At 59.0% G+C, this 22,835-nt stretch overlaps 1 long non-coding RNA gene across 1 annotated transcript; it reads left to right on the top strand.

The window, feature by feature from the left end:
- Positions 1 to 20,235: 20,235 nt before the first annotated feature.
- LOC134509222 (uncharacterized) lies at positions 20,236 to 22,394 on the top strand. The gene is made up of 5 exons (XR_010069258.1): positions 20,236 to 20,331; positions 21,061 to 21,093; positions 21,219 to 21,254; positions 21,758 to 21,826; positions 22,309 to 22,394. It is a non-coding gene; the product is annotated as an uncharacterized LOC134509222 (long non-coding RNA).
- Positions 22,395 to 22,835: the final 441 nt, after the last annotated feature.

Here is a 22,835-nt window from a genome sequence, read left to right as displayed (position 1 = left end):
GTCAATGCTTACATGGACATATTTGAGCCCTCCAAATTCAGGAACATGGGTAACTTCCATTTGCCATAATTGCAAGGAATGCAACCCACGTGGGTTCACGCCCAGACCAAGCCCAGACCCAGTTCCTTGGCAATCTGGCCAGGATTGCACTATGCCACGTGTCTCAGAAATAGGTAAATTAAACTGTCTCGCCAATACTTTAGCTGATTGATGAAAAAAGTCATGAGACACTCGAGCTTGTTCAAATAGGTTCTTTTGACGGTTCTCCCAGGTTGCTGCAACCAAATGGTCAGCACGATTATCACCAATGGCCAGGCCATAATCAGGCTGATGGCTACGTATGTGCACTATAAAATAAGGACACGTTCTCTGATTTAACAAATGTAACAATCGTAACAATAACTGATATAAGACAGAATTTCTAAGAGATCGAAGCATCGACCGTTCCAGTCTCATAACAGTACCGACCACATACATGGAATCTGAAACAACATTAATCGGTTCATCCTGCCAGTTTTGAAAAGCCCACACCACTGCCCGTAATTCTAAAGTCAGCCTGCCGGCACCCAGGCCTCCTTCCCACCCGCTCGTCCATGCTTGGGCACCTCTGCCTTCCTCAGAGCGCTCGCAGGGCCACCTGGCCCCCTGCCCCACAGCGCAGCCCCCTCGCCCTCTGCCCTCTCCCACAGGCACAGAGATTCCGCCGGCCCCACGCGACTCCCCGCAGAGATCCAGCACAAGGCTGGAAGGGAGGACTGCAGCCGGTTCAGGCAGCTGCGTCCCAAACAGACTCAAAGCATCTCCTCGCTGTGCCGTGAGCCCCACAGCACCTCCCAGTAGCTAAGGCAGTGTCATCTGGACCGTACTGGTTTGGGCTGGGCTGGAGTTAATTTTCTTCGGCAATAGCTCGTACAGGTCTATGTTTTGGATTTGTGACCAAACATTGCTGTTGATAACACAACGATGCTTTAGTTATGGCTGAAGAGCGCCTGTGCAGCGTCAAGGCCTTTTCCGTGGCTCACGCCGCCCCGCTGGCGAGCAGTCTGGGGGTGCACAAGAAGCTGGGAGGGGGCACAGCCGCCACAGCTGACCCCAACTGCCCAAAGGCCTATTCCAGACCATATGACGCCGTGCTCAGCAAGGAAATCCGGGGGAAAGGAGGAAGGGGAGGACGTTCGGAGTGATGGCATTTGTCTTCCCAAGTCACTGTCACACGTGATGAAGCCTTGCTTTCCTGGAAATGGCGAGACGCCTGCCCGCCCATGGGAAGCAGTGAATGAATGCGTTTTGCTTTGCGTGTGTGCACAGCTTTTGCTTTCCCTATTAAGCTGTCTGTATCTCATCACAACAGTGTTCTCACTTTAACCCTTCCGATTCTCTTCCCCATCCCACTGTGGGCAGCAAGCGGCTCTGTGGGGCTGAGCTGCCAAGCGGGGTTAACCCACAACAGGGCCCAAAACATTCGGCAAGACACCGAGTGAATACAGGCATCCCCTGCGTCCTGACATTCCCATGTCTTCGCCCAGATGCTGCCAAGAAAGGAACTCTGAGGAGTACAAGGAGGAGAACCCACCGCCAAAACTCTCCATCGGTTTGGCAGAAGGAAATCTCTTTCCTGACCCCAAAGACAGGGATCAGTTTAGCCCCCAGGCTGTGAGCAGCTCCACAGTTGAAAGGAACCTTCCTACCAGGTCTGGAAGACGACAGGGAGCAGCAGGCGCCCCACCTCGCTTTCCACCCCAAAAATATCAAGCAAGCAGAGACCAAGACAGGTGACGCTTCCTTAGGGCTGCTGCAGGCAACACCATCCCTGGTAAAAGCCTCTCCCTTCCCAGCAAGGCACTAAAAGTCACCAAGGGGAAGAACCTGGGCTTCAAAAAAGCGAGGCATTCTCCACCTACCCAGCAAGGGGACGTACTCCCACCTCTTCTTGGTAAGACCCACGCCAAAGATGCTAGAAGCAGGGGAAACGACAAGACAAGTCAATGATCTGGTGAGAAGCCAGGGGACCTAGAGGAGCAGCCTGGTGTGGCAGGGAAGGAGGTGCTCCTCGGGTACCGGCTTTTCTTTGGAGCAGGGTGTTATCCCCTGCACGCTTTCCCAGCCAAAGTTCAAGCTAACACACTACCACAGCTTCAAGCATAAAGAAGCCCAACGGCGACAGTGGGACAGCAGAAGATATCAAGAGTCCATCCCCAGAGGCCAAACCCAGAGAAATTGGAGAAGACAAGTGAAAGAAGCCAGGGCATGCTGTTGGCTAAAAGACAGCTTTACCACGTTGGCCAAGAACACGAAGTGTCTTTGAAAGGAGGACTTGTGTCCCTGAAGGGGTTGGGATGCCAAGCAACTGGCACCTTTGGCTCAAGTCTTCCCACAGTTTCAAAGAGACGGCAATGATAACCTTCAAACCGCCCTCTGAAGGGAAGGTCAAATCCTGTCCCAGAAGAAGAGCTGAGATTTCTGCAGGAAGACCTGAGGAAGAGTGTCCCGATGGTCCACGTTTCCCCATGGGGACCAGACATGCCCAAAGCTTCCTGCTCAGAGCAGCTGGGACAAAAATCTCCTTGCGTCAGCATTCCTAGGGCACGTGGTGGAGCAAGCCCAGCACGGAAAGCACAGCCCAAAGCCCTTTAGACCGAGCCCACAAGGCCAGGTTGTGTCTACCAAGACAGACAAACCTTCCCCATCCCTGTGGTTTCACTCCTGCTCTCTCAGCAGCTGGAGACAGCAGCGGAGAGGGGCAAAAAGCCTGCCGCGCCAGGGCTTCCCACTGTCTCAGAGGACACTCACCTCTCCTCGGTGACCCCCACGTACTGATAGACAGGGCCAGGCTGGCTGAGGACTTTCATCTCTCTCTCCAGCAGCTCCTTGAAGTAGGAAGTGGGCAGCCGAGAGGTGGCGTAGGTCACTGCATCACAGGACACCAGCCCAGGGTAGTGCACCATCATCCGGGTAGCCAAGTTCACCTTCTGGCCAAGGACCGCCAAAAGAGGGCACGCGTTACAGAAAGAGAGCACGCGTTGGTGTGGCCTGCGCCACCAGCCCCGCGGCACCCTTCCAGGCCAGTACCTGTGTATTCGTGTCTCAGCGGGTGGCCAGTGACTCCGCAGAACGTCGTCCCTCTGGTAACTGCCACAGACATTGTCCTGGCACACAGAGAAACAGCAGGGCTTCAGCAGCGCCCCAGGTGCAGTCCTGCCCGCCCGGCTTCATCCCTTCCCTCACCTCCCCTCGGTGCCAGCCTGGGCCACCAGCTGTCCTGCCCTGCCAGCGTGGGTCTCGGGGACGTGGAGAGCTCAGGGGTGCAACATCTGCAGGCTGCAAGGGACAAGGGGCAGAGGCAGAGCACGTGCAGGGCCACAGCCCTCTCGTGAACAAAGAGAGAGAGAAGAAGGTGCCCGCCATGTCACCGCCTGGCGATGACAGCCACTTGGGATCAGGTGGCTGGGCCCCATCCCCGTTCATGGGGCAGTGGTCCAGAAGGGCCTGCCTCTCGCCACAGGGGCCTCTGGCCCTCACGAGGGCTCTTCCCAGCGCAGTGGCCAGCAGAGCGTGCTTGGAGGGACTCCGTCTGGCTGCCGTGGGCTGAGCCCAGGGGTTGCCTGCCACCTTCTCAGGGCACTGCCTCCTTCCTGCCAGGGACACGGGAGGGCAAACTAGAAGGCACATCTCTTTCTGGGAAGCCCCCTTGCGCCGTCCCAGGCAGCACGCACCCCGCCAACCCCCACCACACACTCACTCTATTTCCTCGAGCATGGTGGAGCACGAGTTGAAGATCTCCAGAGCGCTCTGCAAGGCGTGAAGGCTCTCGCAGGGCAGCTTGTTTGCAGGGAGTCCCAGCACACAGAGGAACATGCAGCCCTGCCCAGGACAGATGTGGAACGCGTTGCTACAGCGCCTAAGAGGGAGTCTCTCCCTCGCGCTCACTGCCCACCCTCTGGTGCTGGGGGAGGTGACCGTTCCCCCTCGCTCACTTTATCACACAGGAGGACTTTGTTGATGTGACCCTCGTGAGGAGAGAGGATTTCTAGCATCACCCTGCCGGCCTCCTTGAGGATGGTGCTGAGATGCAGCTGGACAAAGATGCAGGTGACTGGCCGTAGCTCAGAGAGGAGGTCCATGGGCAGTCCTGCATCGAGCTGGAAGACAAGAGCACGACGGCTTCACCAGCCTGCTCTCCCGGGCTCTTACTGCCCACACCGGTACCGAGGGAGAGCAGGCGTGCTGGCGATAGCGGGCACTAGCAGAGAAAGGGACAAATCCTCTTCTCAGTGCAAAGGGCGGGCAGGCCGCCCAGCCTGCGACAGGCAGACGCCGAGTCAGAACACAAACGACAAAGGAGAGAAGGCTGCTCCATTAACGCGCCATCTGGGGACCCGTACGGACATGAGGGGAGACCCTCAGGGATGCTCCAGGGACTTCAGGGGAATCTCCCCTTTATCCCACCGTCGTGTGCACAGCACATCCAGAACCATAGCCACACAAAAGACAGAGAGACAGGAGTCGTCCTCCCGCCGCCCATGTCTCTCTGAGGACAACGCAGACAATGGTGCAGCACCAGTGCCCCTGGGCTCAGTTCCCCCGCGTTGTTGTCTCAGGGTGCAGTTTCTTTGATTGGTCTGTTCCCGTGAGAACTCCATCTCTGCAGGGCACCACTTCTTCTGCCCTCCAAAAATGCAGTCCCCACAGTGGTGGCCTTGCTGTACCTTCCCGAGACCTGCGACTGGTATGTACTTCCTAAGCACATCCTCGGCATTCAGGTCACTGGGCAAGGGAAGAGCAGGTCTCATGGCACCTGAGGAGAGAAAATGCAGGTGGTCACTGGGCAGACGGGACTACGAGCTGTTGCAAAGCAGGGCCTGGCCCTGGAATCGAGGGAGAAAGAGTCTTCTGCGCTTGCTCACGTTGCCACCTCCAGATGCTGAGGGCAGAGCTCTCCCCTGGAAGGAGGAGGCGGCAGCAGCCACCGCCCTGGGAGGCCCAACAGCATGAGTGCTAACGGACGGAGGGAAGAGGGAGAAGGTGGTTCCCCTCTGGCCCCTGAAGCAGCAAAGCCCCACCTTTCGGGACAATCACAGAGCAAGGGGAAGTGGGCACTCACCTTCCCTTTTTGAGCGGTGGCTCACTGGGTCTTGTACGAGCTTGCGTAAAGGCGTCTTGGCATTTGGACCAAGGCATCGGATCCATGCCCGTCACCTGAAGACACACAGAATGAAAGCACTGCCACTGGCCTCCCCAGGAGTCCCAGGGGAAAGAGCCTGCCCTCCACCGTCACTGCCCAGAGAAGGGGAGAAGGAGCCCACCTGGCTGGATGGGACAGCAGTGCTTCCTCAGAAGCACCGGAGCTGGGCAGCCGTTCTCCAAGCATGCCCATCTCCAAGCAACCACAGCTCCATGGCCCACAGAGGACATTGCTGCTGGGGCTCAAACCCTCCCAGTGCCTCCCGACCCCTCAAAGCAAGCAAGCCCAGACCATGGTCACCCCTGAGATGGGAGGACAAGAGCTTCGGCTGCCTGCCCGCTTTCCCACCTACAACTCTCTCCACATTCATCCCCTCAGCCTTCCGACACCTCCCTCCTTCATGGCCAGGCCCAGGCTCTCAGAATGGCTCTCGAGGCCATCCCATCCACCTGCCTGCACAGGTCTTGCGCCTGCAAGACGCTTGGTCCTCAGCCGGTGCTGCTCACAGAGCTCCCAGCAGGTTGCCGAGAGGACAACTTCACCTGCACCCGCAACCTGTTCGGCGTCACGAACTCCAGCCAGGCATGGGCCAAAAATGCAGAAGCGTTGCCAGAAAATCAGGAGGCTCATGGGCCCTGCAGAGATCCCTGGGGAGAGGGAGAAGCAGAACTGACACAGGGAACATTTGGAACTCTACAGCCCCCAGCATCTCGGCTGCTCAGAAGCTCATCTGAAGCCCAGCAGGGAGACGGGCATTACGGAGGGGCAGAGCATCCTCCCTCCTCCTCGAGGAGATGCTGACATGAGTCCCTGAAATGGGCGTCTAGAAATAGACAAACCAAGTCAACATTGAGAATGTGCTGAGAATGCTGGGCGTCACCCCCAGCTGCCTGCCCCAGAAGCCCAGCAAACCAGAAGCACCCTGTGACACGGAAGAGTGCCACGCATCTGCGTCTGGCACAGCGCCCGTACCTATCTTCAGCTGGACCTTCTTCCCTACATCCGTGTCACGCCTTCCGTACTTCTGATCTGCCGGCTACAGTGCAGCACCAGGCTGATGGTCCTGGCCACCTCCTGGGCTGGTGTTCTCCACAGCACCAGCACAGCGTCTCCTGGGGAAAGGGAGGGAAGGTAAAGGCTCAGTCGAGACCTGACTCTCCCTGACCTACGCTCAGCAGCAGGGACAGCAGAAACCAGCCGCTGTGAGGAGGAAGATGGGCTTGTGGGAGGCCATCATCCTGGAGGACCATGTCCTGGGCACCGGGACACCTCTCCTCTCCTGGGCAAGCCACAGCAGCAGCCGGCCAGCAGCGGTGGCACCCCCTGCCCCGAGCGCTCCTCTGCAGCTGCAGCACTGGAGAGAGGCCACTGCCAGAGGGGTGCGTGCGTGGCCAAAGAGCTGGCTCAAGGCACTGCGCAGAGCCTCTTGAGAAGGAGAGCACAGCAAATGGCCGCCACAGGAGTTAAATGCTACAGCTCAGTGCCCAAGGTCATCGTTGTCCCAAGAACCTACCAGCAAACTTCAAGATGTCTCCTCCAAAAATCAGGAACTCTGCGGACAGAGGAAAGAAAAGGAAGAGTCATGTGGGCACCTTCTTCCAGAAGCCACAGAGAAAGGCCCCCTGCCTGGGGAGGAGCACCGGGGCAAGGGTGCACCGTGGGGGACAGCTCAGGAAAGCACCGCTCCGGCCTCTCTCCCAGGCTCACGGTGGCCACGCTCAGCGTTTGATCCGCTGTTTCGTGCCTACTTGGGAAATCTCTGCAGTTCGTTTAGCGGTAAAAGGTGGTAAATAGGGAAAAAAACCCAACCAAGATATCCAACTAATAACCAAGAAGCACTTAATCAACCCCAAACTTTGGAGATATTTAGTCTCCAAACCGGACGCAGCACATTGCTCGGTAAGACGATCTTCCCCGAAACATAATCTTGGCAGTGACTCCCCAGAGAATGATCTCTTAACGGCGCGAGGTTTGTTTAGGCGGACTCTTGATCTCCCTTTTCCCTCCCACGGCTGACGAGACGCTCATTATTTCCACTCACACCAGCTATTTCCGATGGAGCGAGCGGTTCCCCTTTGGATTATCGCTGACCTGGGCACGAGCCCGGCCCAGAAGCCAAGCGAAAGGCTCCGTCTCACATTATTAAACATCCCAAGACTTGAGCTCCTGAAATGATTTCTCAACCTTTGGCGCTGGATTAATCAATTAATGGTTTTCAGAGCGCTCTGGACGTAAGCACTTTTGAAGTGCTGTTATTGGAGAATCTAGAGCTGTCGGCACTAATAAAAAGCACGCACTTCATTCCTTGCGTTCCTCTACACTTCTCACTTTAGTATTAATAAAAACACCTTTTTTTATAACGCTTCTCTTGGAGGGCTCCGGCCCTCAAACAACTAAATATCCACACAAAAATGAGCGCAAAACTCCTCGCCAGCTTTTCTCCACTGGCAGTAAATTTGCCTTTTCTGCGGCTTTGATGGGGAGGATCTGTAGCATCCCTGAACTCGCAAAGGTGCCTCGCCCCAGGCGTGCGACTACCTGACCAGCGAGCTGAATCAGCCGTGCAGGATTTTCTTGCCGTGCCGCAGAAGATGACCCTGAGAAAAGACGAGCAGAGAAATGAGCCTGGTTGTCACACCCAGCCAAGGGCGGTGAGCCGGGGGACCCCCACCCCACCTCTGCCCCCTCGGGAGCGGGGCCAGCACGGACCCTCCACGCAGAAAGAAGGGGCCTGGCGCGGATTTCATCTCGAGCCCTCTTCCTCAGCCCAAAGTCACACAACTCCCTCTCTTTCTCAGCCCCAAAACCAGCCATTACAGCCCCTTTGCCAGCCCCGGCAGCAGGAGTCCCGCTCTCAGGCTCGGGCCACAAACCGGCTCCCCCTCTCTGCTTCCTTCCCCCCTCTGCAGTACCCCTGGGCGACGCTGAGGGACCGCAGCCACCCCACAGCCTGACACCCCCAGGGCCCCACCGACACTTTGGGGGGAGCACTGGCGAACTGTGGAGGGCCCGGCCCCATGTCCCTCTGGGGCGGCACCAGCACGGCCCAGGCGCCGCTTTCTTACCACCCTGACGGGCTTCATTTCTCCGGCATCGCCAGCACCGCACCCCAAACCCCCCAGGACCAAGGGACCCCATGGGGAGCTGTGACCAGCCACCCCCCTCCCACCCGTCAATGCCCCCCCCCAACCCTCCCATTCCCCCAGCCCCACTCAGGGCCCTCCCAGACCCCCCATCACCCCTCGGGGCCGCCCCCTCCCCTCTGCGCAGTCCAGCTGCCTCACCATGTGCTTGCAGCGGCCCCGTGGGCCCGGCCCGACCCACCACCCACCCACCCACCGGGCCCCGCTTTCCGCCGGGACCACCGCACTCCCATTTCCAGCCGCCTGCCATTTCCCCCAGGCCGGCCCACCCACGGCGGGCGCCCATTGGCCACTGCCGCCCCACCACCCACCCCCTCCTCCTTGGGCACTGCTGCTCCATTGGCCCGATCCAGCCGTCAATCCCCACCACGCCCCACCCCCGGAAAGGCGATCCGGCCAGTGGGCAGGCACACGGGGAACCGCCCAATGGGAGCGCGGCACGGCAGCCCAACCAATGGGAGCGTCGCTGTGCACGCGCAGTGCAGCCCCACAGCCGGCCAGTGCCCTCCACCAGCTCTCTCTAGACAGGGATTTTGACGCTTGAACATCTCTTTCTAAAGAAATCTGTCCACAGTCTTTTTGTAGTCTGAGTAGTGGTCAATGGAGTTAAATCCAGCTGGCGGCCGGTCACAAGTGGTGTCCCTCAGGGCTCAGTGTTGGGACCATTTCTGTTCAACATCTTTATTGATGACCTTGATAAGGACAGAGAGTGTATCATCGGCAAGTTTGCAGATGACACGATGCTAAGCGGGAGTGTTGATCTACATGAGGATAGGGAGGCTCTACAGAGAGACTTGGACAGATTGGACCGATGGGCCAATGCTAATGGAATGTGCTTCAACAAGGCCAAGTGCCGGGTCCTGCACTTGGGCCACAACAACCCCATGCATCGCTACAGGCTTGGGAGTGTGGCTGGAGAGCTGCCTGGCAGAAAAGGACCTGGGGGTTCTAATTGACAAGGGGCTGAACATGAGCCAGCAGTGTGCCCAGGTGGCCGAGAGGGCCAATGACATCCCGGCTTGTATTAGAACTAGTGTGACCAGCAGAAGGAGGGAGGTGATTGTCCCCCTGTACTCAGCACTGGTGAGGCCACACCTGGAGTATTGTGTCCAGTTCTGGGCACCTCAATCCGAGAGAGATATCGAGGTGCTGGAGCGAGGGCAGAGGAGGGCAACGAAGCTGGTGAAGGGCCTGGAGAATAAATCTGATGAGGAGCGATTGAAGGAGCTGGGACTGTTTAGTTTGAGGAAGAGGAGGCTGAGGGGAGACCTCATCGCTCTCTACAACTACTTGAAAGGCCATTGTAGAGAGGTTGGTGCTGGTCTCTTCTCACAGGTAATTAGCAATAGAAGAAGAGGGAATGGCTTCAAGCTGCAACAGGGTAGGTTTAGGCTGGACATAAGGAAAAAATTCTTCACAGAAAGAGTGGTCAGACACTGGAATAGGCTGCCGAGGGAGGTGGTGGAGTCACCATCCCTGGATGTGTTTAAGACTCGTTTAGATGTGGTGTTAAGGGATATGGTGTAAGGGAGAACTTTGTAGAGTGGAGATGATGGTTGGACTCGATGATCCCAAGGGTCTTTTCCAACCTAAATGATTCTATGATTCTATAATAAGGAACTTCGGATGGGACATAGGAATAAAAGGAGGGTTTACCACCTTTGGAAGAAGGGACAGGCAACTCAGGAGTACAGAGATCTTTTAGGTTATACAGAGAGAAGATTAGGAAGGCAAAAGCCCAGCTGGAGCTCAACGTGGCCACTAACATTAAGGACAACAGAAAAAGCTTTTATAAATACGTCAACAAAAAGAGAGCCAGGGAGAATCTCCATCCCTTACTGGATGCGGGGGGGAAAGTTGCAACCAATGACGAGGAGAAGGCTGAGATACTTAATGCCTTCTTTGCCTCCGTCTTCAGTAGTCAGACCAGCTACCCCCAGGGTGTTCAGCCTCCTGAGCTGGAAGGTAAGTGTGGAGAGCAGAACAACCCACCCATAATCCAGGAGGAAGTAGTCAATGATCTGCTTCTGCACCCAGACGCACATAAGTCTGTGGGGCTGGATGGGATTCACCCAAGAGTACTCAGGGAGCTGGCGGGAGAGCTCACCAAGCCTCTCTCCATCATTTATCAACAATCCTGGTCAACAGGGGAGGTACCAGATGACTGGAGGGTGGCTAATGTGACACTCATCTACAAAAAGGGTCGGAAGGAGGATCCAGGGAACTACAGGCCTGTCAGCCTGACCTCGGTACCAGGAAAGATCATGGAGAGGATCATCTTGAGTGAGCTCTCACGGCAAGCGCAGGGCAGCCAAGGGATCAGGGCCAGCCAGCATGGCTTTAGGAAAGGGAGGTGCTGCTTAACCAACCTGATCTCTTTCTATGACCATGTCACCCGCCTTCTGGATGTGGGGAAGGCTGTGGACGTTGTCTATCTGGACTTTGGCAAGGCCTTTGACACCATCCCCCACAGCATTCTCCTGGAGAAGCTGGCGAATCCTGGCATAGACAAGTGTACTCTTTGCTGGGTTAAAAACTGGCTGGATGGCCGTGCCCAGAGAGTTGTGATTAATGGGGTGAAATCCTCCTGGCGGCCGGTCACCAGTGGTGTCCCTCAGGGCTCAGTTTTGGGGCCAGTTTTGTTTAATGTCTTTATCAATGATGTGGATGAGGGGATTGAGTGCACCCTCAGTAAGTTTGCAGATGACACCAAACTGGGTGGGGGTGTTGATCTGCTTGAGGGTAGCAAGGCTCTCCAGAGGGCCCTGGACAGGCTGGATCGATGGGCCAAGGCCAACTGTATGAGGTTTAATAAGGCCAAGTGCCGGGTCCTGCATTTCGGTCACAACAACCCCGGGCAACGCTACAGGCTTGGGGCAGAGTGGCTGGAAAGCTGCCCGGCAGAAAAGGACCTGGGGGTGCTGGTGGACGGCCAGCTTAACATGAGCCAGCAGTGTGCCCAGGTGGCCAAGAGGGCCAACAGCATTCTGGCTTCTATCAGGAACAGCGTGGCCAGCAGGAGCAGGGAAGTGATGGTGCCTCTGTACTCGGCACTGGTGAGGCCTCACCTCGAGCACTGTGTTCAGTTCTGGGCCCCTCTGTACAAGAGGGACATTGAGGTGCTGGAGCGTGTCCAGAGGAGAGCTACCAGGCTGGTGAGGGGTCTGGAGACCAGGGCATATGAGGAGAGGCTGAGGGAGCTGGGCACGTTTAGCTTGGAGAAGAGGAGGCTGAGGGGAGACCTCATTGCCCTCTACAACTCCCTGAAAGGAGGGTGTAGAGAGGTGGGGGTTGGCCTCTTCTCCCAGGGGAATAATGACAGGACCAGAGGAAATGGTGTGAAGTTGCGGCAGGGGAGGTTTAGATTAGATATTAGGAAGAATGACTTTACTGAAAGAGTGGTCAGGCATTGGAACAGCCTGCCCAGGGAGGTGGTTGAGTCACCATCCCTAGAGGTGTTTAAGAAATGTCTAGATGTGGCACTCCAGGGCATGCTCTAGTGTGGAGATTGTAGGGCTTTTTTTCATGTGTGTATGGTTGGACTCGATGATCTGAAAGGTCCCTTCCAACCATGAAGATCCTGTGATTATCATCCCCCTTGACACAGCACTGGTGTGCCCACATCTGGTCTAGTGTGTCTGTGTGTGGGGCTCTCTGTTCTGAAGGAAGGAGGAGGAACTGGAGAAGCTCCAAAGGACACTGGCCAGGATGGGGCTTGGGGCCTGTGTGGAGAAGCTGAGGGAGCTGGGCTTCTGTACCTTTTGAAGTGGAGGCCCAGGGCTCTCTAGCAGTAGCCTGCACCTGCTTGAAGGGTGGCTTCAGAGATCATGGAGATTTTCTTGGTAGTGGCAAGAGAAGGAAACCTCAACAAAGTGCAGCTTGGAAGGGCTGGACTGCATGTGAGGAAAAAGAAATCTCACTCAAAGGGTTGCACTGTGGTGCAAGAGGTCACCCAGAGGGAGTCTGTATTAGCCCATGGCTTTGTGTTTCAAGGAACAGCCGGTGAGAGTGGAGAGACATCAGAAAAGATATGGAAATGCTGGGGTGAGAGCAATGTGGGAAAGCACAATGGGTGTCTGCAGCCTGCAAGGAAAGAGGTGCAGGCATGGGACAGTGATGGACAGCCTGCAGTAGAGGTGGCCCAGGGCTCTGGCAAGGCTACAAAGCCCAACAGCACCAAGGTCTTTGTCCCCTTGGCTATGGCAGTTGCCTCTGCCACCAAGGCCTACCACAAGAAACTTTATTTTGAGGCTCTGGACTTGGTTTCTGCTTCACCGTGGCATGGGGAAGCCGGGAGGTGTTGCACAGTCTCCCTACCCTTGGCCTTGCTCACCCTCACACCCCACTACCCCCAGGAAGAGCCCTGAGCCACACCTGAGGGGCAGGATCTGCCTTCCCAGGGCCTGAGGGTCAGGTTTGGCCTTTCTGCTTCATCAAACAAAGCAACAGTTTTCTCCGCATTACAGCCACCTGCACAGTGCCTTTGCCTTCCTGCAATCCCAGCCTCCAGCTATCTCCTCTGAGAGTCCACCGGGAGACTTTGTCAGTAATGGGCCTCAGTGGCCAGTTAGTGCTTCAAGGTACTTTGAGTTTTGCTTCTGACTCCTTGAGCAGTGTTTTCAATCTTCTCTCAGTATCTGAGGTTCGTGGACTCAGAGCTAAATACGCCATGGGGCTCATTAAAGTACAGAAAGCCCTAACAAGCTGTTTCTCTTCCTTTAATTTCCTTCAAGTCTTCAAGGCTTCTACAGTGAATTGGAGCTCTTTCATACTGTAGTTAAGAAGGAAGGTTTCAAAGAAAACCCAATAAGTTTTTTTTTAAAGGGTTTGTTTTACTTTACTTTTCAGTCTAGAGAAGAGGTGATAGAAGTCTTCTGCAACTGATATTGATCCAGAGGGTCTCCTCAGGAGGTCTGGATGGCTAGGAAATGCAGTCCCTTGAGGTCTGACACTGTATGGACAATGCTGCTCCTCACCGCCCCCACCCCAACCCCACCATGTCTGTCATTGCCCAGTTGGGATTTACATCAGTGTCCTTCCATCAGACTTCTCCACTGGTCTCTGCAGCTGGATGTTACAGCTCCATTGCACCAGCTCCCACCTGAGCTCCTTAGAGACCTGGCTGCGCCCGGGCACAGAAGGGTTTCTCCTCTTTGCAAGCAAAGAAAAGTAAAGCCTGATCATGTCGGATCATGTTTGGTAAACAATAAAACACCCCCTGCGGCCATATGCTAAGTACATGCTGCCTCTAATGAGGTTGCTTTTCTGCAAGGGGTAATCTTATGAGAAATGCTTTGGATGGCTAGGTACAGAAAGGTTGATATAAACATAGTTAAAGAGTTGGCTACAGGAGACAATTAGACTACTGAAAGACAGGGAAACTTTTAACCATGTGAAGCTCAAAGCAGCAGCTGGATGGGTGACAGGAACCTGAATGAAGAAAGAGTAAGGGAAGGAGAAAACGGGAGTATAATAGAAAAGGCCCTTGTCTAGACAGTCTGCACCTGGAAAGATGACTTTAGACATGGTCATTGTATCAGGACAGGTGAAAACATAAGAAAGATTAGAGAAATGAAATCCATCATATAACAGGCAAAATAGTGGTAGTGAAGTTACAGAACAAGATTGACATTTCTTTGGAATATCCCTTTTGAAAAGTCATTGGGTTAGCAGAGGTCTCTTGTGAGAGAGGACAAGCAAGTGTTGCACCCAGCTCTGAACGAGGCCAAAAATGCAACTCAGGGAACAACTCACTGGCTGTACAAGCTCACATTGGTGAGCAGTGTGCCACCAGTTAGAGTCCTCTTGGGTGATATTTCTGGGCACCAAAAAGAGAAATTTGTCTTCAAATGCAGTCAGCATGGACTTACGGAGGGTACGTACTGGGACATGCTGGGGCATTGTGGGGCAGCACAGGGATGCTGGCTCCTGGGCCCTGTTCAGTTTAGCACCTGTGTCCGTGACCCAGAGAAGGCAACTCTCAGCATGTTTAACAAGAACAAACGCTGCAATCTACACCTGGGATGAAATAATGGTGGCCACAAGTATAGGCTGGAAGAGGAGTGGCTAGAAAGCAGCCCTGCAGAAAGGGATGTGGGGACGCTGGTTGGCAGCTGGGCTAATACGAGTCAGGAGTGTGCCCTGGCAGCCAAGAGGGCAACCTGCATTCTGGGGTGCACAGAATCATAGCATTGCCTAAGTTGGAAGAGACCTTTCAGATCATCGAGTCCAACCACCAACCTAACTCTGACAAAAACCATCACTAAAGCATATCTCTAAGCACTGCGTCTACCCGTCTTTTGAATACCTCCAGGGATGGCTGCACTTCCCTGGGCAGCCTCGTCCAATGCTTAATAACGCTTTCAGAGTAAACTTTTTTCATAATATCCAGTCTAAACCTCCCCTGGTGCAACTCGAGGCTGCTTCCCCTTCTCTTATTGCCTGTTACTTGGGAGAAGAGACCCACCCCCACCTCTCTACAATCTCCTTTCAGGTGGCTGTAGAGAGCGATAAGGTCTCCCTCAGCCTCCTTTTCTCCAGACTAAACAATCCCAGTTCCCTCAGCCACTCCCCATAAGAATTGTTTGTCACTGAGTTTCCTCTGCCCTCTCTGGCATCCCTACCCACTGCCAATCACTGCCTCACCACTAACTGAAACGTTAACAAGCTCTCAGGGGCTGACCATCTTTCTCCATTTACCACTCATGCATCCTAAAGACACCAGTGGAGGAAGCATATCTCGGGGAGAGGAGGACCTCCTAGAGGCACCTCTCTGCTCTTTGAGGTCTAAGTGCTTGTCAAAGGCCCCAGGAGGAGTTCATCTGGTGCCCACATTTATATTGCAGATGGTTGGTCTGCAATGGACAGGGAATGAGACAGAGAAGCGACCAGGAATAACATGGAAGGGGAGATTCAATGCATTGGGAGTGGCTGGGGTGGAGATAATCCCCATGGATAAAGCCTTGAGCAATGTGCATGGCTGAGTAGAGACCTGCTGGTCAAACTAAAGGGCAAGAAGGAAATGCACAGGCAGTGGAAGCAGGGACAGGTGTCCTGGGAAGAGCATGGGGATGTTGCCCAGGTGTGTAGGGATGGGGTCAGGAAGGCCAAGGCGCAGCTGGAGATGAACTTGCCAAGGGAGGCAAAGGATAATAAGAAGGGCTTCTATAGATACGTCAGCCAGAAAAGGAAGGTCAAAGAAAGCGTACCCCTCCTGATGAGCAAGACTGGCAAACTGGTAAGAATGGACGAGGAGAAGGCTGAGGTACTCAACAACATTTTTGCCTCAGTCTTCCCTGCCAACCTCTCTTCCCACACCTCTTGAGTGGGTGGACCTCAAGGTAGGGACTTGAGGGGCCAAGTCCCCCCCACTGTGGCAAAAGATGAGGTTTGTGACCACCTGAGGAACCTGAGCATGCAGGAGTCTATGGGGGCTGACAAGATGCGTCCCAGAGTCCTGAGGGAACTGGCTGGTGGAGTTGCCAAGCCACTCTCCATGATATTTGAAAAGCCATGGCAGTCAGGTGAAGTCCCCGGTGACTGGAAAAAGGCAAACATTGCACCAGAGTCCACCAGAGCTTCACACTCCCGTGGGGTTGATGTGCCAGGCATTGACCCCAGACAGACTCGCTCCCGCCTCCATCCCTGGGGAAGATCCATCTCCAACCAGCTGAGGGCAGAGCTGGGGTCGTGGCTCAGGCTCCAGCGCCATCCGAGTGTGCACGATGAGCACTGAACCAAGTGTTCCCACCAAAGAAGAAGCGGTACATGCACTTTCCCTCCCCTTTCCCTCTGTAAAACGGTGGGACGCCTCACTGCGGGTCAGAGCCTGAGGAGAACAACCCTGATAAAAATTTATGTGGAAAATAAATGTGGTAAAACTCCCCCTGCCTCCCAGGAGGGACTGTAGGAAAAAGAGAGAAAGGTACAGACGTGCTCTTGGCCCCACGGGAGGTTCCCTCTGGGTGCTGCCCTCAACGGTGGTCCACTCGTTTGGGGACTGGCAAGACCTTTCCTTGACGGGACACTTCTCCTTCGCGCTCAACGGGAGTCACCTCCAGATCTGTGCCCTGCGCCCCTTTTTGTTGGGCTTGTTAAAAGCTGGTTTCTGTTGGCACTTTGGGGTGCTCGGAAGCATCGGTGGGGTTTTGTCTGGGACACGAACTGTCAAAGCCACAGGCCTTGCGCTCCCCCTGAGGAGGCGGCGGGGGGACAGCACGGGTAGGATCAGCCACCCTTCAGAGCGACCCTGAGGAGGCTCTTGTCCAGCCCTTGGTCAAACCGGCCAACTGCTGACATTTACCTTTTTCAATGTGCGGCTCACGATCACAACCACCTGAGCGCGTCGTCGTCGCCACCACTGAGCTGGCAGAGGGAACCTCCCCGAACACCACTGTGAATGTCAAGGGGCATCCAGTGCCACCCGCTGGTCTGCGTTTCTCTCATCGGCTGCTCCTAATCCCATATTCCTCAATGGTGTCAGCGCCTACGATTCGTCGATTCTTTTCAAAACAGGCCCGGAACGCAAAAAACACCACAGCGTGTTTAAATGCGGTGCATGATTCCGCACCGGGTGACTTGTCTGTCCAACAGATAACGCAGAAAGCAGAAGCCGTCAAAATGAACATCTGCCAGGTGGCTGCCTGCTCTTTGGGCATTTCCAAAGCAAATATTCCAGTCAGGCGCCTTCAATCTTTTCACGACCGAGCCACAAGAGATCCCTTATTTAGAGTTAGTGTCTCGTGAAGACACGACCTTATCCCTAACCCTCGGAAATGCCATCTAATGTCAACGAGGGCCCTGAGCCGTTGACGGTTCTCGTGTCTGACTTCTCAGCGCACCCTTGTCTCCCTCTTCTCGGGCAGATGACCCCAGAGAGGGTTTCTTCCGAGCCAGGACAGGAGCCTGTCCCGTCACGGGGACACGACCAGCGACACCTCAGTTTCACTGAAACTCGGGCAAACCTCCCAGCTGACTTCCAAAGCCCCGTCCAGATTTTTCCCACCGGCCTTTGACTCCCACCCCACGTCTCCTACAAACACAAACCACCCCCCCAACCCCAGGGGCCACAGACTCCAATTGAGCGCTGTTTTACTTTCAGCCGTGGGCCGTGGGCCACTGGGTGGGTTAGGGGGCGAACAGGCCTTGGGCAGCGCAGCACGGTGGCTGGAATTCCTGTGGCAGGGAACAGAGGAAGAGCTTACAGAGGAACGCACTGGCCTTACAGAGCACCCGCGGGTTTGCTGGGATAACGCCGACGTCCCGGGAACTCAGCGCAGGCGGCGAGTCCAAGGCGTTCGGTGCCGCCGTTGCTCGGCGCGGCCAGTGGATTTGCTGGTTGTTACGGGCGGTTCCTTCTGCCACCCAGAGAGACCCGTCGATCCGTGCTGCGCCTCCCGATGGAGACCTTGCCGGTCCCATGTCCTCCCAGTGGTGGCTCATGCCATCGAAGGGCTGGTCTCCTCGTTATGCAGAAGCCAATCAGTCGCTCTCTGTGCTGCTCTTTGTCTCCCCTGAGAGCTGTGTGCGTCTGCAGGGGGGAAAACCCGGGGTGCCTGAGCTCCTCGAGCCAAAAATGCCCATGTCCGCCCTGAAGCTGTCCCTGTTGGGAGAGGTCCCGGCCGTTCCCTCTGCCCTTCGGGGCACTTGCGCCCTTGAAGAGAGCAGCCGGGGCCGATTGTGGGAGCGTCACGATGGCAGAGAGCAGCTCCATTGGCACCGGCTTGCTGGAAAAGGTCTGGCTTGGCTTGTGCGGCTTCCCCCGGCGGCTCTCCCCGCTGGGAGCGGAGCCCCGCACCGCTTACAACCAGCCCCACGCTGTCCCTACCCCACAGCACCCCGAGGGGGCTGCCCAGGGCCCCCAGGGTGGCGGTGGTCAGGCTGGGGGTGAAGGAAACCAAGCTGGAGAGCCAGGGCCAGCGCGGGGCAGGCGGAGGAGAGGGAAAAGGACGCGGCGCCCCTGGGGAGGCAGCTCCATCACCCTGGCTGCTCGGACCCCCCCAGGCTCCCCCAAGGAGAGCAGCCCCCCCGGCTGTCCGGCTGCTCCCCCAGCGCCGCCCCGTCACCGGCGTAGGGATTAGCTTCACTCGTAAGAGAGGAGCAGTGAAATAGTGATGAACAGCAAACACCATTTACCAAAGCCAGCAGTGAAGGCGACAGTGTTTTACGGGATTCGATGGCAAGGGGCACCCGGTTATTTACCGCACGGGGGCCAGGGCCAGGCGATCCGCGAGGGAGACCCTCCCGTTGGGTCCCAGGGCTCGGTAAGGACCCCCCAGCTTTCCGAACTCCTTCTCCGAGAGGAGTCAAGGTGCAGCTGGATCCAATCCGAGCCCCAGGCTTGGCCAAGGGTTCACGTCTAAGGGATTATAGCCACGCCGGCCTGTCCCCGGGGAAGGAGGGACCGCGGCGCTGGGGCACCCCAGGACCCGCTGCTCCCCGCTCCCCCCAGCACCGCCCTCCTGAGGGGGCTCTGCCCGCTGGCGGGGCTGGAGGGCGCCCCGGCTGCTGTCGCCCCCGCCGTTCTGCCCCCGAGCGGGCTCTGGGGAAGCCCCGGGGGGGCTGGAGGGCCCTGTGTGCCGCGGGGCGCAGGCAGGTGTCAGAGGTGCCGCGGGACAGACGTCCCTCCTCTCACCAGGGGGGCTCCGTGCCCGCCATCAGCGCCGAGGGGCTGCCCGGGGATGAGCCGAGGCTTCGTTGCGTCCCTCTGAACGGCCGCGTCCAGGGCCAGCAGAGGCCGAGGACACCGGAGGGGACGAGGGCCTTTGGCGAGAGGTGGCCGAGCCCCAGTGGGAACCGGAGCCAGCGCTGCACCGGGGCCGGGGCGCTGGGACCCGCTCTCGGGGCCGGCTCTGCCCAGGGGACCCCGGGGATGTGGGGGGACGGGGTGTCCCCAGGCGGCGGCGGGGCGAGGGCCAGGGCAGGGGCCAGCCCCCTCTGCCGGGGGGGGCCGTGGCTGGGAACGGCACCGGTTTGGGTCCCGCGGAGCCTGGGGAACAGTGGGGGCTGGAGCTGGGCACGGCCGCCCCCCAGCACATCCCCCACGCCGAGCCTTCCCCTCTCCACGCCCAGCACCCACCAGTGTCCCCCAGTGCCCGAAGGCCCCAGTCTCCTGCCGGCCCCGTGGCCCCTGCCCCCAGCCGTCCTCCCCCCTCCCACGTTCCCTCCTCCCGGGGTCCCCGGTGCAGAAGAAGAGGGGCCGGTTCCAGCCCCCCCTTTACCCGAGGGGCTGGGGACGAGGCAGAGGTATTTCTGCCCTGAGAGCCCTGGTTGGAGGGTGCTGTCACCCCTGGGGGCCCCGGAGGGAAAGGCTGGTCTGGGGGTGAGGGGTACGGGGAGATGGGGGTCTGGGGGTGAGGGACGTGGGGAGATGGGGGTCTGGGGGTGAGAGATGTGGGGAGATGTGTGTCTGGGGGTGAGGGACGTGGGGAGATGGGGGGTCTGGGGGTGAGGGACGTGGGGAGATGGGGGTCTGGGGGTGAGAGATGTGGGGAGATGTGGGTCTGGGGGTGAGGGACGTGGGGAGATGTGGGTCTGGGGGTGAGGGACGTGGGGAGATGGGGGTCTGGGGGTGACGGACACGGGGAGCTGGGGGGTTCTGGCTTTAGGGGCTGTTGGAGGCCGGTCTCATGATGGAGCAGTGGGTCACGGCTGTCGGGCGTCCGGCTGTCGGGAGGCTCCGGCCACCCCCTCCAGCCGCCCCCCGGTGCCGGGGCCCTTCCCTGCCCAGCTGCCCCATGCCCACGCTGGACCGGTGCCGGGACGGAGGTGACTCTGTGCCGGGGCTGGGCTGGTGGCCAGGGCCGGTGTCTCTGCCAAGGCCAGCTTTGCCCCGGGGGCTCTCGGGGCGGGGAGGGAGGAGCAGGAGTCCCGGGGGGGATAAATCTGCCCTTTCACCTTCCCCAGCTGCAGCCGGGACTCTCCGCACAGAAGAGGAAGATGAAGGTGGCGGTGCTCAGCCTGGCCCTGCTCTTCGCCGTCCTGCTCTGCACCCCGGAGGATGCCCAGGTGGGTCCCCAGGGCTGCGGGCCGGGGCTGGGCTGGGGGACGCCGGCTCCGCCGCAGCGGGGGGCACGAAAGCCCTTGGCTTGGCCTCTCGTCTCGGCGCCCCCACATCCGTCCCATCCCCCCCGGCACCCCCGAGTCCCGTCCTTTTGGGCCCCGCTGCCATCTCCCCCCGGCAACACGCTCCGTGTCCCACCTCTCCGTCGCTGCCGAGGTCTTTCTTCCCCTCATCCCCCTCAGCCCTTCGCCTTCCCCCCTTTCCCCGGCAGCGGTGTCCCTGCAGCCCCTGCCCGACCCCACCGTCTCCCTGCGCCGTCCCCTCGTTGTGCTCCTCCGCTCTCCTCCCCCCTCTGCCCCCACCAGCCACCGCCTCGGAGCCCCCACGGCCCCTCCGCTTGGGCTCCTTCCCTCTCCTGTCCGTCCCACGCCCCCCCGGCCCTCCAGAGCCCCCGGCCCCGGCCCTCGGGGGTCCCGCCGACCGCCCCCGTGCCCCATCGCTGCGTCCCCACCACCCCCCACCCCCGTCCTCTCTGGGGCTCCTGAACTCCCCGTGGTCCCTTCATCTCCGTCCTCACCCCTGGTCCTCGTGTGAGGTGAAACCTGGGGGGGGATGGTGCTGGGGGGCAGCAGAAGGCCTTTTCCTGGGAAGCCTTGGGGCCGAGGGGAACCTGTGTTGTCCCCCCCGGCCCCACCATGGTCCCCTCCAGCCCCTGCTGCGCTCTTTCTCCCCAGGCCTTCGAAGCAAGCGGAGGTTACTGCATCGGGGTAAGCGGCGGGTGGGCTGGGAGGGCGCCCAGTCTGCGGAACTGGGGGGGCCGCTCGGTCCCCCAGTTGCTCGCCGGGGCTGGGGACATCCCAGTGACCCGGGCGACCCCACGGTCTCTCCACAGGGGGGAATCGGCTTCGGGCGAGTGAAGAGGGCTGCGGTAGGTACAGCCAGCTCTGCTGCCCCCAGACCCTCCCTCCCACGGGCACCGCGCTCCAGAGCATCCCAGTGCGCCCCAGTACCTGCACTGGGACCCCACTCGACTCTCCAGTGTCTGCACTGGGACCCCACTCCCTCCCAGTATCTGCACTGGGACCCCACTCGCCCCCCCAATACCTGCACAGGGACCCCACCCCCTCCCACCAGTATCTCCACTGGGACCCCACTTGCCCCCCAGTACCTGCACTGGGACCCCACTCGCCCCCCACTATCTGCACTGGTACCCCACACCCTCCCACCAGTATCTGCGCTGGGAACCCACCCCCTCCCACCAGTATTTCCACTGGGACCCCACTCCCCCCCCAGTACCTGCACTGGGGCCCCACTCCCCCCCAGTGCCTGCACTGGGAGCCCACTCCCCCTCAGTGCCCGCACTGGGAGCCCACTCGCCCCCAGCCCCCCCAGGGCTTTCCCAGCGCCTCCCTGACCCCCCCGTCTCCCCAGGCCCCCCGGGCTGAGAAGCTGCTGGAGCTGGCGCGCCAGAGACGCATGGCTGAGGCGGCCGAGGCCTAGGTGAGTGACGTCCCGGCCACTCCAGCCCCACGGAGGGTCCTGGGCCCCAGGGGGTCCCCGAGCCCTCGGGGCCGGGACCACCAGGGCCGCGGGAGCGGGACGACGAGGGGACGGCGGCGACGCGTGTCCCGGGCCAGCGGGACGCAGCTGTTGCCCTGCCAGTTCCCGCACCCGGGGGGGGTTGCACGGACTGCCCGGGGCCCCGCCGTGGCCGGGCGGGGGGCTCTGGTGCCCCCCAGGATGCCCGCGGGGGCCGGGCGGGGCTCATGGAGGTTTCGGGGCGTCCCCAGGTAAGGCCACGCCGGGCGAGGGGCTGGGGGTGCCCCGGGGGGCTCAGGAGAGCCAGGTCCTGCCCTGGGTGCGTGGGGGGCTCCGGGTCCCTTCTCCGTCCCCAGGGCTCTGTGGGGAGACGGGGGGGGACGCGACCGCTCTCCTGGCCCGGCGCACGCCGGGAGGGTCTCACGCCGGGCTCTGCCTTCCAGGACTGGAACCAGTGGTGACACCCTCGTCCCGTCCCCCCGCAGCAGCACCAGGAGATGATCATCCCTGGATGGCCCCCCCCGACCCCCGAGAGCCCTGGACCGTTGCCCTCTCGCCATCAATAAACTCCTTCAGCAAAGCTTCGCTCCGCATCTGCCTGCGCGTGGCCCCCCCTCCGTGGCCCCTCTCCCCGTGGTGTGGGGCAGGAGAGGAGCGTGGAGGGACGGCCCGGACCTCTGGGCTCCTGCCCCACGGACTCAGCCCTCTGGGGGGTTCCCAGGCCATTTCGGAGCCCCACGCCTGGCCACCTGCCTTCCCGAACTGCCCCCCCCCCCAGCCCACCCCCTTCTCTGGGGCATCGCGGGTTGGGGAGGAGCCTCGGGAACCCGGAGAATCCCCCAGGGATTTGTGACCCAGCTCCGTCCCCGCCGGGGGGCTCCTCCGATGTCCGGGAGCGGGGTTTGGCGCTGGCTGCAGTCGGAACCGCCCCAAAAAGGCTGCTCCAAGGAGCCCCCGGGGGGGCTGGAAG

The sequence above is a fragment of the Chroicocephalus ridibundus genome, unplaced genomic scaffold, assembly GCF_963924245.1.
Source record: "Chroicocephalus ridibundus unplaced genomic scaffold, bChrRid1.1 SCAFFOLD_84, whole genome shotgun sequence".
NCBI classification, from domain to species: Eukaryota; Metazoa; Chordata; class Aves; order Charadriiformes; family Laridae; genus Chroicocephalus; species Chroicocephalus ridibundus.
This window is presented reverse-complemented; position numbering and strand designations above follow the sequence as displayed.